The sequence below is a fragment of the Acomys russatus genome, chromosome 12, assembly GCF_903995435.1.
Source record: "Acomys russatus chromosome 12, mAcoRus1.1, whole genome shotgun sequence".
Lineage (NCBI taxonomy): Eukaryota > Metazoa > Chordata > Mammalia > Rodentia > Muridae > Acomys > Acomys russatus.
The window spans coordinates 60,132,228-60,138,722 of record NC_067148.1 but is presented as its reverse complement, the minus strand read 5'-3'; the positions used below and the strand labels follow the sequence as shown (position 1 = coordinate 60,138,722).

At 45.7% G+C, this 6,495-nt stretch overlaps 1 pseudogene; it reads left to right on the top strand.

The window, feature by feature from the left end:
• The first annotated feature begins 808 nt into the window (after positions 1 to 808).
• On the top strand, positions 809 to 2,439 carry LOC127196214 (polypyrimidine tract-binding protein 1-like; annotated as a pseudogene).
• Positions 2,440 to 6,495: the final 4,056 nt, after the last annotated feature.

Genomic DNA, 6,495 nt, shown 5'->3' with positions numbered 1-6,495 from the left:
TTTAATTCTCAACACCAAAATCAAGCACTGCAGCCTCTCACCTGGTTTCCTGAGTTCTCTCTCCTATGTGGACTTTGGTGCATGGACAGCTTGGAAGATCCCATAGAAAAGAGGCTATCTGTGAGCTACCATCTTGCTCTGCTGTCAACAATTTCTTAAATACCAAATAATAGGTAGCGTCTTTGTGCCCTCGGACATAAGCTGAGTCATGCTCACTGCAAGATCTTATTAAATTCGGGATAGGCATTTGATCTCCTAAGGGCTATGCAGAAGTTTTAAAATGGCAAATGCTAATTTTATTTTTAAGAACATCTGCTTCTGCGATGATCAAAATATTTTACAGTGATTATGTTCCATTTCTATTTCACTGAGGCTTCCCAACAGGTCTTAGTAGAAAAAGCCAGACAATATTCATTTTCTTATGAGGTAACATCTCAACAAATATATCATAAATCGTACCTATGATCAGTTGAAAGCTCATGTAACACGCCTGACCCTCGGGACTTCAGAGCTCAGAACACTCCACTAGAGCCCATCATCTCCCATCTTCAGCACCTGTCTGAGTGGGAAATGTTGTTTGCTGCCACCTCCCAGCATCAGGAGAACGTCACATCGCATGCTAAAGGCAAAAGAACCACATCCCAAACTGTGCTTAACACTGATTTTGTTTTGGCTTTGCTCCATTTTAGAGATGGAAAAAAATCATATATTAACTGTTATAAGCCAGCAATTATCGATTAGTGAACATTCTAAATAAAAGAAAGAAAGTAAAGCAGAAAAGCATTATGGAAGATTCCTACACCTCCACTCCGTCCCCCATGGGTCGGCTCTGTGTGCCATGGGACAGCATCGTCCCAGACATAGCAGGCTGTACAAAAGCTCTTGTACCAGGATCCAATGAGCTCTTCTCCACATGTGTCAGCAATGGCTCCTTCGTCATGAGCAGCTCAGCCTCAAAAGCCAATGGAAATGACAGCAAGAAGTTTCAAAGGTGACAACAGGAGCACAGGAGTCCCTTTCAGAGCCTTACATGTTCACAAGTTACCTGGTGATGTTACTGAGAGTTCATCTCACTGGAGTTACCCTTTGAGACAGTCGCCAACCTCCCTATGCTGAAGGGGAAGAGCCAGTACTTCATTGAAATGAACATGGATGAGGCTGCCAATACCAAGGTCAGTGCCCATGGACAGCCCAGTTATATCCAGGACTCCAATCACCAGTACACCGACAGCTTGCCCAACCAGGTATGGGCCGCTGCAAGCCATAAACTCTGCGCTGTCCGGAAACCTGGCCTTGGCTCCCTCCGCCGCTGCTGTGGATGTAGGAACAGCAACGCCAGGCCCGAGCCCAGTGCTCAGGATCATTGTGGAAAACCCTGGACATGTTGCACCAAATCGTCCCTAAGTTTGGCACAGTCCTGAAGATCATCACATTCACCAAGAACAACCAGTTCCAAGGCTGCTTCAGTATGCTGACCCTGTGAGCACACAGCATGCCGAGCTGTAGCTGGACAGCCAGAACATCTACAATGCATGCTGTACGCTGTGCATCGACTTCTCTGAGCTCACCAGTCTCCATGTCGAATACAATAACGACAAGAGCAGAGATTACACTCGGCCTGCACTGCCCTCTGGAGACAGCCCGCCTTCGCTGGATCAGACCACAGCAGCAGCCTTTGGTGAGCCCGGCATAATGTCAGCCTCTCCGTATTCAGGAACCGGGTACCTCCTACCTGTGCTATCCCTCAGGATGCAGGCCTCTCTGTACCTACTGCCCATGGAGCCCTGCCCCACCTGTGCATACCATCTGCCGCTACCACAGCTGCAGACGGCTGCATTGCCATCTCAGGCCTGGCAGGCGCCGGATATTCCATACTTTTGGTCAGCAACCTGAACCCTGAGAAAGTCACACACCAAAGCCTCTTTAGTCTCTTCGGTGTCTATGGTGATACGTAGCAGGTGAGGAGCCTGTTTAATAAGAAGGAGACTGCACTCGTACAGATGGCAGACAGCAGCCAGGCCCAGCTGGCCGTGAGCCACCTGAACAGGCACAAACTGCATGGGAAGTCAGCGCGATCGCGCTGTCAAAGCATCAGCATGTGCCGCTGCCTCGTGAGGGACAGGAGGACCAGGCCTGACCAAGGACTATGGTAGCTCACCGCTGCACCCCTTCAAGAACCCTGGTTCCAAGAATTTCCAGGACATCTTGCTCCCTCAGCCACCCTGCACCTCTCCAACATCCCGCCTCCGTGTCAGAGGAGCGCCTCAAGAAAATCTTCTCCAGCAAGGACGGAGTGGTCAAAGACGTGTCACGTTCTCCCAAAAAAACTGCAAGATGGGCTTTGTGGAGGAGGCGATGGAAGCGCTTCCTGGACTGCATAACCATGACCTGGGCGGGACCCACCACTTCTTCCTGTCCTTCTCCAAGCCCATTGTCTAGATGCCCGTGGGCCTGCGACAGCTTCCACCATTCCCGAAAAGCCCTTTTTAAAAGCACCTGAAGTGAAGGCGGGCATGGTGGCGCACACCTTTAATCCCAGCACTTGGGAGGCAGAAGCAGGCGGATCGCTATGAGTTCGAGGCCAGCCTGGTCTACAAAGTGAATCTAGGACAGCCAAGATTCACAGAGAAACCTTGTCTAAAAAAAAAATCCTGAAGTGACCTTACACACCAGAGATTTTTTTTTAAAGAGAGTCCACTTTGCCTGTTTTTAAAAAATTAAATCTAGCCCACCTTGCTGTGGCAAGAGAGACGGCTTAGGCCACAGAGGTCCAGTCAGGCCCGGCACCATGCCTTGAAGGGCTCAGGTGTGAGGCCACAGCGGTGCCCCAAACACAGCAACTTTCAGTGCCTTACAAAACCAGCATGCCTCACGGCCACACACCCACACCCACCCTCTCAGGCCACCAGCCTCTAGACTGTAAGTGAACCAGGCGGTCTATACCATAGGCTCCCCATGCTGTGCAGGAGCTGGGGCCACGCCCCTACCCCTTATAATCAAGTGACATGATTCTCCCATGTCCATGGCCAGCCCAGAGGGTGCAAATACCTGACTTTCCATTCAAATGCAAGAGATATATAAAGCATTAAGTAACTTTCTAATAGCAATAAAAAATTATTGAAAACACAGTGACAGATTTTTTTACATAATTAATGACAGAAAACGATAACTCTGACTACCTCAGATCTCTGGATCCTGTTGTCAGCTACTAGGACAAGTTCACATCAAGAGGAAGGGACAGTAGGAGAGAAAAGTATGCAACAGTGTCACGCTGGCCCTGAGGAACCACTCACACATTAGCCTGCTGCTGGCTCGTCAGTGGGTTAACCTTTTGTCTACTTTTCATCTTGCTATATTTCAAGGAACTATTTGCACATTAGCATGATATGGACTCACCAGTACTTTATATCTTACGTCTAGTCTTCATGCTCTCCTGAAAAACGATAACACTCTGCCTGCTGCTTTTGTGAGTCATTTCTAAAGTGGAGGCAACAAAACTGCTACGTACTATAGTTTACAAATCACATGATGAGAGTTTTCTGAAGACTTGTGGTGACAATGGAGTTTAGCAGGTTGTACCTTCTCCAGAGGAGATGGCCTGGCTCTGTAATAGGTAAAGAAATTTTACTAAGCCTATCAGAGTTCTCTCATCAACAAATGAATATGACAAAAATGAGGGCTTATGACTGAGGTTAATAGGCAAAGCTTGTGAAAATATCTCTTATCTGTGAGAGTGAGCTATTTGAATTAGATCACAACGATACATTCCAGTGCCTCTGCACTCCACATTTGCAGCATAACAACGCATTAAAACACTTCCAACGCGTGCCTATTTGGAGTGATATTAAAATCTAAAGCAAGCACTTTATGCTCAAAAGGGAGAAAGGAACAACCTGAAACTCTGGAGTTTATGCTCAGAGAAACGTTCTACTAACTCTCAGAGAAAAGAATACTTTAAAATATTTGACTTTCAAATAACTGGTAACATTAAACATAATTTAACAATGAGCATATTTAAAATATTGAGGATTAATTTTAGTAGGCTTTCCTATGAATTCTGATCAGCAAAGAGATTTCCACAGTATAAAGCTAATTAGGTTTTTAATATTTATGATAATGAGTAAAGTCATAAATTATTTACTATTGCTAACTTGTGAACTAAAACAATCAATAAATGGCAATATTATTGTATACAGTTTCAATATAACAGGCATATATGTGTTCTCTGGCCCTAAAAGTACTTTAATACATTGTATCTTAGATTAATCTAAATTGCAATATTAAGAGCACTGACCAGTTATTAGCAACTTTGAAGAGGAAAACACAGCTACAGTGCACAATGTGTGTTTTGGAAAAAGCATATTTAAATGTCAGGAGTCCCTCCAAAGGATTCATAACAGGACAGACTCGTTCCCTGCCAAGTGTTTGTCAGGTTCCTACAACCTTAATTAAGAATGTGAATGACTGGAAAGGGAAAGAAATGAGACAAGGGCAGCAACCAAAACTAGTCAGTGGAAAATACTTAGGACAGGTTCTCACCGTGATGCGACTGTACAGATTCAGTCCCATTAAGGCAGATGGACCCTCTGGCTGGAGGAGACACTCTGACTGAAGATAAAAGCTGGAATGGCCATCATCCCACAGTCCAGTTTGTTTCCTTCAGATAAGGGACTTGATGGACTTTTTAAATTTTTATTTAGTTATTCCTTTTATATCCCAGCTGACTTGATGGGCTTTTAAAAGTCCTCTATTAAAATACAAGCTACTATTAAAAACAAGGAATTCCCAAAATTTGTGGACAAATGGATTGAACTAGAAATGATCATAATGAGTGAGTTAACCCAGAAGCAGAAAGACTCAAATGGTATATACTCACTTATATCTGCATACTAGCCCAAGGGGCATGTCCCATGAAAGTCTTCACTTACCAGGAAACTGGGGCAGAGAGGAGGACATCCTATTGGGACTCTAGATGAGATAAGCATGGGAGAATGGCAAAGTAGAAGGATCCAGAGGGTCCGAAGAACATTATGATAGGCAGATTTGGGCTCAAACTATGGCATCAGCCAAGGACAATACAGGCGGTAAACTTTGAACCCCTACCCAGATCTAGCCAATGAACAGGACATTCTTCACAGTTGAGTGGAGAGTGGGTTATGACTTTCACTTGAACCCTAGTGCCCCATATTTGACCATGTCCCCTCGATGGGGAGGCCTGGTGGCACTCAGAGGAAGGATAGCAGGTTACCAAGAAGAGACTTGATACCCTATGAGCATATACAGGAGGAGGAAGTACCCCTCAGTCACAGTCATAGGGGAGGGGAATAAGGGGAAAATGGGAGGGAGAGAGGAATGGGCAGATACAAGGGATGGGGTAACCATTGAGATGTAATATGAATAAATTAATAAATATATATAAATAAATAAATAATACAAGCTACTCAGTAAGGTTACATATTAACTTTTGATCAGCAAACTCAAAACCTCCAAAAAAGCCCTCTGATGGGAGAAAGGTACAGTAAAATAGGCTAGTTTAGAGAAATTGGCCCTCTCCTCTCTGCCAGGCTAGGTTTCCTATGGGGACAGTGTCCTCCCTGGTGGCCAGGTTTCCCATGGGGACAGTGCCCTCCCTAGTGGCCAGGTTTCCCACAGGGACAGTGTCCTCCTTGGTGGCCAGGTTTCCCAAAGGGACAATGTCCTCCCTGGTGGCCAGGTTTCCCACAGGGACAGTGTCTTCCCTGGTGGCCAGGTTTCCCACAGGGACAGTGTTCTCCCTGATGGCCAGGTTTCCCATGGGGACAGTGTCCTCCTTGATGGCCAGGTTTCCCATGGGGACAGTGTCCTCCCTGGTGGCCAGGTTTCTCATGCAGTCCTCCTTGAACACAACAGGTCTCAAAAGAGCTAAAGATATGTACTTTTTTCTCTCCCCAGCAAGGACTCAAGGGTGCACTTTATTAGGCATGGGGTAGGTACTGCAATGCCTTCTTAGCTGACACTAGATTTTCCCCACATAAAGCTGATGCTGCCACTTTTCTTGGTCCATTTGGTTCCCAGTGGAGGAGGATGCTGTTTCACTTCTCTCTCCCAATAGGGCATTTGTCCTTATCTTTTTGTCACCCCTATGCCTCCTATTATATATATATATATGTTGTCATTCAAACATACACACACACACACACACACACACACCAAGCCACCTGCATCCAAATGCTGTACCGATGAGCCACACCTCATGTACTTTTAGTCTGAAACAGCACACCAATGATATACCCCAAGTATTCCTCTCAGACTTCCAGTCAAGCTGTTAATCAGGGTTTCTACCTCAGAGATATCTCTCTCACACCCCCAAAATCCAGCTGTGTCTTTGAATAGTAGAATTCACACATTTGTATGTGGCTCCTGCTCCTGTGTCTGCACTGTTAATGCCTTCTTAACCAATGTGCCTGGTGACTGACTGTCTGATTGTAGGGTCTGTTTCCTGCCAGGCTGGGAATC